Consider the following 10650-nt stretch of genomic DNA (forward strand, 5'->3'; position numbering starts at 1 on the left):
ATGGAGCAAGAAGTGGTTTAAATCAAATTTTGACTTTTGGTTTCCACAAGTGACCAGAAGGGAAGACGTGAATTCTCAGGCAGTGGTTACTCAGCACTTAAAAGTTTCATATGGTACAATACAGTCCTGTGCCACAGGGCTCTGTCAGCCTTGGAACACCTCAAGATGGTGTTATCATTCAATGGGACTGGTATGAAGTATATAACAACACAGCAGCAAGGGGTCAGATATAGACCTCATGAGAGCTGCTGATAGTGCTTGATACAGAATTGTCCAGAGGAAACTCTCACTACAGCTGAACTCCCAACCCCTTACCTGAATCATGCAATTGAAAACCAGCCAATGAACTCTGTGGTTGCCTTTGCTTACCTTGCACTCTACATACATTTCCACCTTGACTTTTCAACCATGATAAGACAAGATGTTAAAAGAACAAACCATGAAACCATGAATCTTTTGCATAATTGCACGACTCCAGGAGATGGAGTCTTATCAATACCATTTCTGGATGTATCTGTACTAACTTCTGCCTCTCTCAATATGCTTGGTTTGAAACTGGCAGTATCTTTGTAACTGGACTCTCTTCTTCCAGGGCAGGCCAAAGACATATATTTTTTTGCAACTCTGAACAGTTAGACATCTTCCCAGATCAAACAGCACCATGTGGTCAGAACTGAAAGTATTTCTCAGGCTGACTGCCTTGCAGAGTAGTTTTACAGACACATTTTTCTTTCCCCAGTATGGATCTCCTGCCCTGAATGGGTGCTCAACAAATTTCAGAGGACTTCTAAATATCTTCTTCTGCTCCAGACTCGAGAGAAATCAGATGGAGAAACTTCTCAGTGGTGTCAATATTTTGGAGACCTGGGGCCTAATTATTGCCTTGGCAAACTCTCTCAACTCTAGAGTGGTGGATCCCACCATAGTGGACAAAGGTCTCCTGCTTCACTTAACCAGAGCATGTTTCAGTACTCTTTCAGCTTGGGCACTTTGGCTTCAGCTGCTAAAATGAGCAACGAGGATCTGTGCTGCTTCCTCGCTGTAACAGTTTCTTGAGCTTATCATTTTTCACCAGCTTTGTAAAGGCTCTGGATCACAGTTCACTTCACAGATGCTGTGAAACACGTAACATAGCTTCTGCAAGGGCTTTTATGCCATTAGCCTATGCTTTCCAAGAAAAGCTAAATGGAGCTACAGAAAATAGTGATATAAGTATATGCCTTCACTTAAGGCATACCTAAGTTTTTTTCCCCTTTCTTGAGCATTCATCTGAGTCCTTTTAGGTTTTCAGGATCTTGCCTTTCCTCTTGCATGTAGGTTTGCATTGATTTCCCTTAAGCACCTGGCATCCCATCTTATTCCTTCAGCCACTGAGGTAGCAAAGCACTTCTGCTTCCCAATAAATAAGATGACAAAAGACCTTGAGACCTTCCTTTGTAATCACCAGATTTCATTGTCAGATAATCAGTTACTCAGTTACCAGCTTATGAGAGCAGGTGATTTTTCTGGTTGGCAGCCAGCCCCTCACCTCTGACTAACTTTGGGTGAAGAGATAATAGAGGCTCAACAACTTTCTGTTGTTACCCCTGTCTTAATCATGTGGTATCCCAGTCCTAGAAGGAGGTAAAAAAGGTATCTAATCAAGCCATTCCTAGTGGATAGTTTGATTTAAAAAGAAAATCCACATTTCTTCAATCTATATGCAAAAATTCACAATATAAAAGAGGAAAATATAATCTTTACAGTGAGGAATTCTTCCAAGTGTTGTAGAGATCCTATTCATACACCACTAGGATTACTAGTTTATTCAGATGAACATTTTTACCTGTTTGGACATGTTTGTGTCTTGATGCAGCAGAAGGCTGATAGAGCTTTTCATCAGTCAGACTGAATCAATCCATCAATCAAATATTGGTGCATGACTAGCAAGTGAAATCTATCCTTAGTCTATCGGTCTTTCATTCCTCCCTATCTTCAAAGTCACCCACTCCTAAGACCAATTAATGCAGAGGCTGACAGTGGTACTTTTGCTTTGATTTCTTTGTGACAGAGTATCCAAAAGTATTTCTTGGCTTGTTCTAGCACTTACTTTCCTTTGCTTAGTGGTTCAGCAGCAAACATGCACACTATTGCTAATTAATATGTTTGAAATTCTATCCTGGCCCACAGCACTGAAAAAAATCTCAGAAGTCTTTGACTGCAGTAGCTATTAATCAGCCCTAAGCCTTTGCATTTGTCCTAATTCAAAGCATTTGTTTCACAACATATTTTCTGCATACCACACCAGTGTTGATTAACGTAGGTTTCAAAATCCTTGTTTATTTTATTTTACAGCATGTCAGTCTGGGAAGTTAGACAGAAGAAAAAAAAAAAGCTGTTTATTTGTCTCATGCTGGGGAATTACAGACTCCAGCAGGGTTCAATGGAGTGTGTCACCATCACAGAGCATGCTAAGGAGGCATACTGAGTGGGAGCTGGTGGTGAGAGAGAAGGAGCAGAAGAAGTCCATGTTTGCCAGCAGAGAGGACATAAAGGAAAATAAACAACAGTCTTTGCAGAGGAGCTTCTTTCATGTTGTTCAATGGATATGTGGTTTTATTGGCCTGCATTGTCCATTCTGCTACATAAAGGGAAACTCAACCCTACCAGGCACAGAAGGTGACAGTTCCACAGAAGTTCTGCTGTGTGACTCTGAAGACCTCAGAAAGATACTGGGGTGGTCTCTGAAATGATATGCTGCATGGGATACGGGGCGAAGCAATGTAATAAGCTGTTCTCTTCTAGCTCTGTAACAATTCTCTTAGAAAAAAGGAATAAAACAACCATTATGCAGGTACAGACATCCCAGGACTCCTCACATGTTAAGGGTGGATCTGGGAAGCATCTCTCTAAAATTTTGCAACCAGAGCAGAGGGAAATTAGAGATGCTTTCTTTGCCTCAGATCACTCCCACACATATTGACTCTCTGGATAGAGGCTAAAACATAGCTGTGAGCAATGACTTATCCCTTCCTTTTATACAATACTTCTCCATAAGAATAATTTTTGCCCCTGAAATTAATTGTATTTATTAAGATATCAGGTATTTTTATGGTATATTGACATGTTCCACAAGGCCTGCTAACTCTAATACTCACTGTACAATAACACTGTCAAAATAATACAGTAATACCTGCCAAAAGAGAGTACATTTTTAAGGAAAAAGTACCTACCTATTTCCAGGAAAGCATAACTGTGAGAGAAACACAACTGCAGCTGAAGCTGCAGCTGAGGTTGTTCTGCCAATTTTTTGAAGGAAATTCATGGAGAAGATAGAGAAAAAAAGTCATAAATTCACTTGAATAAAAACTAGAAGCTGTTAAAAACACATTTGCCAAATAGGTAACAGATTCAATAAATAAGTAATAACACACACACCCCAAACCCAAACCAACCAAACAAAAAAACCCCACCACTAAACTTCCTCACAAAAAAGAAACGAAAAAGCTTAAATCCAACTCCAGTATTGCACACCATGTCTTTGCAGTTTCTGTGTTTGACTTGGTATAACTCACTGTCCAGCAGCTAAACCTGCCTGATGTTTTGGGGAAGCCTTCCCATCACCTCTGAGGCAGCTGCTCCCATCTGTCACACGGCTCTCGTGCTCCTCTGAGCAACATCAGCACCTCACTCCAGGAAGGAGCCATTTCCCCCACCCACCCAGAGTTCATCTGACCTATTCTTCCAGGAATATATAACTTAGTACAGATAAATCCCCTTCACAGCAATGCGATCTTGCCAGCTTTCTAAGCAGTGCTTTCACCTCACCTTGGCTATGCAAAATTTTTATGACTTAAATGGCAGGAGATGTTACTTATTTGGCTGATTTCTCGTCCTCCCCTCCTGTGGGAGCATTCAAGGACAGAGTACTTATTGAAGGCTGGGACAAAACAGTTTTATCTATAGCACATCACTGCTTGAAAGCAAATATTGTTTCTAGCTTCTGATTCCCTTTTTCCCTAAGGTAAGTTTAACTCTCATTTAGTTTAGGCATTTAGTTTGCCTTTGCTTTGTTCCGTCCCTAAAGTGCTTAAAAGCAAAACATAATGCTGCATCTCTGCTCCCTCTTGGTGTAGAAATATTTCTGCATTTTTATTCAAAAAGAAAAATAGAAATAAAAAAACAGGTGGGGTTTTTTTTGGGTGTTTTTTTTTTTTTTTTGGTTTTTAATAGGATTTGTGATTTCTTTCCATTGTACTGGAAGACTCAAACTAACAGGGACACTGACAGGGGTATCATAACAAGAAAAAATGAACTTTCTGAGACTCAAGGTACACTTGTAATGCCACTGTTTTTAATCTTGCTGCCAATTCTTTCATACAGAAATGTCCAGCTGGAGTTTGAATAGAGCTTACACTTGTACTTAAACAGCTGACTAAGTGACATTTTCATCTTAAACCTTTTCAGGTTCCTTGCAGAAGAACGAAGAGTTTTATGCCTCTGTATCCACTGTCATTATGTTACAATTCCAGAGCCATGCTTTGGAAAAGCCTAGCAGTCAAACAAGATCTTAGATTCTCATTTCTGACAAGCACAGTTGAAAGGGGTGGGAGGACAGGTGTGAATGGGAAAAGAAAGGGAGGAAGAAAAAAAAATATATATGGGCTTGTTTTTCCCAATGATATAGGTGTAAAACTGTGAGATTTTAAGGAGATCATTTGGGACAAAGAAGGAGGGAGACTAAGGGTAACTGAGATCTATATGGGTTTTTTTTGTTCATCTTCAGTAGCGTTACTCAATGTATAGATGTAATGCATTTACCGACATCCAGAATTAACACATGATCATAGTAACAATCGGTGCTTAATTCTTACAGAATATTTTTCACCATAGCAGTAGATCAGACAACAAAATGCAAAATTTGGCAACAAGAAGTCTTTTATCCTAGTTATGGAAAAGGGATTTTTTTAATGAGACAGCAAATGTAGTCCAGATTTCCTAATCTTCCAGATCAGTGTGTGTACCTATAAACCATTAAGCACTACAAAAATCAATGAACTACATGTTGTAATATGAGAGTGGGAGTGTCTTACAGCTTGTCCTTGAAAGATGTTTGTATTGACAGCAAACAGCCCAAAAGACAAAGCCTGCACCATGACAATTCCACAAAATCACTTAAAAAACCAAAAAGAGTAACAATCCTCAGGGCTTCAAACCTTCCAAATTAAGGAATTGAAATCCCTATAAAATGTCTAATCCCAAAGGCTTTTTACTGTAGAATTGTCACTGGCAAATATATAGATTATTTAATTAATCCACTTGGTTTTATTTTGTCTGCTCTTTTATTTTCCTTTTGTGCCTCACTTTGGTGGTTTGAGCCCCCTGGCACCTTCAGAAATTGCTGAGAGGTGTCTGGTAGAAAGGATCAGAAGTTCACAGGCACAGGTGGATGCAGTGTGAGGGACCTCATCCTGATGTCTCAGTCCCATTTCCACTCAACACTTGCCCCTCGGATGCAGTCTTAAGTTCAAAGGCACACCCAAAGTGGCACCCCAATGGCACAGTCTTGCTGGCTTTGCTTTTAATGAGATCAGGGTTTCAGTAGGCTCTGGAGTCTGTGATTCAAATGCTCTCCTCACTGTTCAGTTAATGGGATCAGAGTAGCTCCATCTGTAATGTGCGGGTTGTCTCCTGGGTAATCTGCCTCAAGGAGATGAATTGAGAAGCTTACACCTTTAAATATGATGCAGTCAAGGAGAATTATAATTATTGCATGTATTAACACTATGTACAAGGCCCAAGTTACATGGTACAGAAAATATGAAATAAAATGGAATATTGCAATAGCCAATAGTCAGGAAAAAACCTCCTCATTTATTGAGCATTATCTATGCTGTTGGAAAACTTTGCTGTGGAGAAAAGAAACGGAAGATTCATTCTCCCTGAAACTACTGGAAGTCCTCTAGGGCCGTGAGGCAGATCATCATACTTAGCTTGTATGTGGGAGTTGGAAAGAGCTCCATCAGCTTATCCTGTCATTTCTTCTTCCTCGGGATCAGTCTTTTTCCTCACTTTAAAATCAGAGAGCAACTTTTGCCTTTTTTGCTGTCCAGCCTGGTTCATTCATCTAAACACAGTTTAGTTAAAATGGTCGTTTTCTCAGAGGAATTGTTTCCAAAAGGCATCCAAGCATTCTCTGAATTGGTAGAGAAAGGAAGAGGATGAGTGAATTTGGAAAGTCATCTTTGAAGCTGACTATAGGACCTGAGTGCCTGGTTTATTTTTCTCTTACTGGGAAGTATGCATACAAATCCCTAAGCTTTTGAAAAAATGTAGCCCAAAGGCTTGACTTGTCAGTCTTAGCCTAAAGGAATGTAGGTGTCATCAGTTCCAGATACAGTTGTTGGCATTTAGCTATCAAACTACTTGATTTGCATGTATAAAGATTATTTCAACCTATAAACATTAGATCTCCTGGTGTTGACCAAATTGAATATTAAGCACAAAACCTCTCATACAAGATCAGGCTCTGATACCTCAAATAGCCTTCAGGAAACTGAGCATTTGCCTACTCAAAGTTGAAGTCAAAGACACTGGAAGTTGAAGAGAAATATATTTTAAAATATGGGTTTTAGTCCTATTTATTTGGCCCAATAAATGCTGGTATCTGACTGCACTGATTTTAACTGCTTCTTTCACTACTAAATTGTCTAAATTCAGCACCACATAAGAGAATGAGTCCTCATCAAAGAGATTTTCTTCCCATTACAAGCAGTTTAAAAATCATTGTAATTTCCATGGCAACAAAACTCCTACTGTCCATACACTTCCCAGCTAATTCATTGTTCTAGATGAATTAAAATATAGCAATAGGAACTTGTATTTCTCTGCTTCAGAAATCTGCTCCGAAGAACAGAAACACCATGCTGTATTGCAGGTATGAGTAAGATAATTTCATCACTTTTTTGAGGGCTTCCTTCATTCTGCATCAAATAATATTTTTAACCTGACTCTTACCTCGTACCACACAAATGCCCAAGTCACAATAATAAGTACCTGAAATTACCTAAACCCTTTCCAGTTATTCGAGCTTCAAATATTTTACTGAGGATCACAAACAAGCACATTAGGGACCAGATTCAGAAAAGACCTGCGTTTGCAGTGAACCTGAGTATGCTGTGCAGTTTCATTGACATCATGAGGACAAGGGTGGAATACATCAAGTGTGGATGAAAATTTCAGCTGTAATGCATCTGTTTTTGAAAGTTACAGACTCCGTGTTTGTGAGAAGAGAAAAGGGGACTCAGAACTGTACTTTTAGACACAGATCTGTATGTAATTTTAAAAGCCTGCAGAGGAGGTGGCATGCTGAGTTGAAGAACTTGATTTGGAAGTAATTAGATAGTAGACAAGATGCAAAATAGAGAAAATAGAGGAATAAGAGCTTTTAAGAAAGTTAAATGATTGCTAAAATCTCTCCTCCCCATACCATTCCTGACCTCCCTTAAGTTAAGGCAGGCATGATGAAAGATCTACACACTTTCTTCTTCTAATAATTTCCTTGGTAATCAAGGAGTGGAAGTTGTTAAGTGTAGTATGATCACGTGGAAGAGATTTGCTCCAGCATTTGGCTATTGTGCCAAGAATATAAAACTGTCTAATAGGAAGTCCTCCACACATGAGCAGGGAGTAGAGCTGAAATAGCAATCGGCAGCTGATCAAGGCTATCTCAGCACACAGACCAGCTGAACAAGCAGGAATTTCAGCAAGTGGTTGCTGAGCTGTTTTAGACTAGCCCATGCATCTGATCCCACCAACCCTGATAGCAGCTCTTTGGGCAAAATCCTGCAACTACTTACAGGGCTATACAAGGACCACAATGCAAGTAGATTGGGAGGTAGAATAAACAGGAGAGTGTCACAAGAAAGGAAGGTGGCATTTTGGTAAGACCTGTACACTAGGAAATGGAATGCATGACTTGGGATAGGAAGCTAAGGAAATGTGATCCCTCTTGCTCATTCTGCCATGTTCTTCTACCTCCCAGTAAGTAACATGTGGGTGGATAAGTGGATCCTCTGGCTTGGTTTAATGCCAGCAATGAGAACATTTATGAAGCAAAGCCAAGCATGCTGGCAAACATCCATCGATCATTCTTTCCTTCATTAAAGTCCTCTCACCTTGTGAGAAGAAATTGATTACGCTACCATAGACACGCTTCCTCCAGCACTTCAAAGCCTGCAGAGGTGGAAGCTGGATTTGGGCCATAGTGCCTGGAGCCTTCAAGAGTTAATTAAACATAATAGTAACCTATATATTTACAGGTCCTTTTTTGATGACAGCAACAGAATAGAGGTTAACCCCACTTTTCAGGTTCTCCCTCAGGATTTGTTTGAACTTTGCTCTTCTTGCACCTCTCCATCAGGCATGAACTGAGTTCTGCAAGTCAGAGAGAAATGAGTGCTGAATCTCCAGCTGCAGACATGGGCCACAGGGGTGGAAAGACTGAATGATTTGCCAAAGGTTATATGTGAAAACTGTGGCAAGGCACAGTTGTATTAGTTCATCCTCATTTTTCTCACAAATTCCCTGCCACCCTCCCTCTTCTGTGATGAATCATGAGAATATCAATGCATAACTAAGTATAAATGACATGTAGGCACTGGCTGAAATTCTGCAAAGCACCTTACTGCTGCTGAGGTGGCAAAGAATGAGGAACAGAAATCCTCCAGATTTACTAGTCCTAAATACAAACAGCATTTATTTAAGCTTCCACATAAAGATCAACTAAGCAGCTTTAAAGACATCACTAAAACCTTCAAGCTGCATAACACTAATGAAAAATTGACTCGGAATCAACATGCTGCACTGTGCTTACTAGCCCTGACAAGGTGGATAAAAATAGTAAGGAGACAATGGTGACGTCAATCAAAGACTGGGTGAGCCAAAGAGTTTTGCAAATACTCCCACGTGGAATGAGTCAGAGATGGAGTAGAGAGTTTGAGAAACACAAGGCAAGCAAAATCTCTTTAAAAGAAGTTTCACTGTGTGCTCAGAAGCCGTAGACAATTTAAATTTACAACAACAGGGAAATGGTGAAAAGAGGGGGAAAAAGAGTCCTGAAGGTGTTTCAGTCCACTGGCATGGTGAGAGGTTATTTTATGATTTTTTTCCCTGAAAGCTTTCCAAATTAAATGCTAGATGTGATAAATAAACCCAGATCTTTAGGCAGGATAATTTTCTCAGCTGACATTTGGCAACAAGAAACCTGATTCCTATGCCTTCATGTGAGGATGTGATAGGCACCCTGCAGGATCTGGTACAGAGTATTGATGTTTCCTATCAGTAGACAGGGACAAGGACAAGTTTGGCAGCTGATGGACAGACCATGATGTGACATTATATGGTAGTTAAGGGAAGGAAGTAAAAAAACATTTGCAGCCAATTGGAAATTATGAGAGAATTTTTGGAGGTAAATGGTCATTAAGTTATTTAAATGTTTTCCTAAAACAATGACAAGTAATTAAAAAAAAAAAAAAGAAGGATAAAAGTAAAATTAAAAAGCCCCAAAGTGGCTTTCTAAATATGCCAAGCAACAAAAATGTCCTGACATTTATAGAAAATTGTATTTTTACATGTAGCAGTCTAAGGTCTCATATACATGCCAGTTTCAAGTCCTTTACATTTACTTTGGAGAAATATAAAACAATCAAATTTTCTAAAATCTCTAATTCTGAAAATCCACCAAGAAGATGTTTTTTGCAACATCTGAAGACCGTGACCATTATAAAAATACTCAGCTTCTTGACAACATCAATAAAGATCTCTTGGATTAAAGGTGTCAAGAGTGATGTTTTCTTTTTAAGCTCATTACATCCATGAGTTTGATTATCTTGATCCACAGGGCATAAAGCACTGCATTTGTGTTCACAGTAATCAAAGCAAGTATTTTCCCATCTTCATTAGCCCTGGGACCAAGCTTCTTAGCAACTCCATGCAAATATCTTTATATTTTTCCCATCAGGAGAGGTGCACAAATACGGTGCAACACACTGGAGCTCCAAATGCCAGCTCATATCAAAATAAACATCTTTCCTAAGGTAGGGAAAGAGGTTTCTTTCACGAAACTTCTATCCACTCTGATTTTTTCCCCAAGTCAGGCTTTTTCCCCACAGATAATTTTTTTTTACAGCTGGTTTTACAACCTTTGAAGTCTTCATAATACAAAATTTACACAATTTTGTCCTGAAAAAGATCCCCACCAATAACCAATCTCTTCTTCATTTCAGAATTGATTCTTCTTTGTAAAAGGGTCATAGTCTTTTCTGTATCTTCGACCACTTGTGGAGTTGGGTCTGAAGCTGGAAAACAGAACATCTCTAAGGGAACAGCTAAGAGACCACTTTTGTCTTCTTTTTATTTTTTTTCTGCTATATATTCTTCATCTTTTACTTATATTTCTTTGATGTTTCATTTTTTTGCAACTGTTGAGCAAGGAAGATTAAAGCCATTATTGCTTTATTAAAAATTCAGTTTTCTTTGCCACTCCTTTCCTGTTTTTGACTGAAAAGTCAGCCAAAACTAAGATACTATCTGTGGGTAGGAAGCATCTGAACCAAAAATGCCGTGGTCTCTAATGGTTACAAGGAAAACCAAATATTTTGGTATACACGC

Source organism: Anomalospiza imberbis, chromosome 1 (genome assembly GCF_031753505.1).
Source record: "Anomalospiza imberbis isolate Cuckoo-Finch-1a 21T00152 chromosome 1, ASM3175350v1, whole genome shotgun sequence".
NCBI lineage: Eukaryota > Metazoa > Chordata > Aves > Passeriformes > Viduidae > Anomalospiza > Anomalospiza imberbis.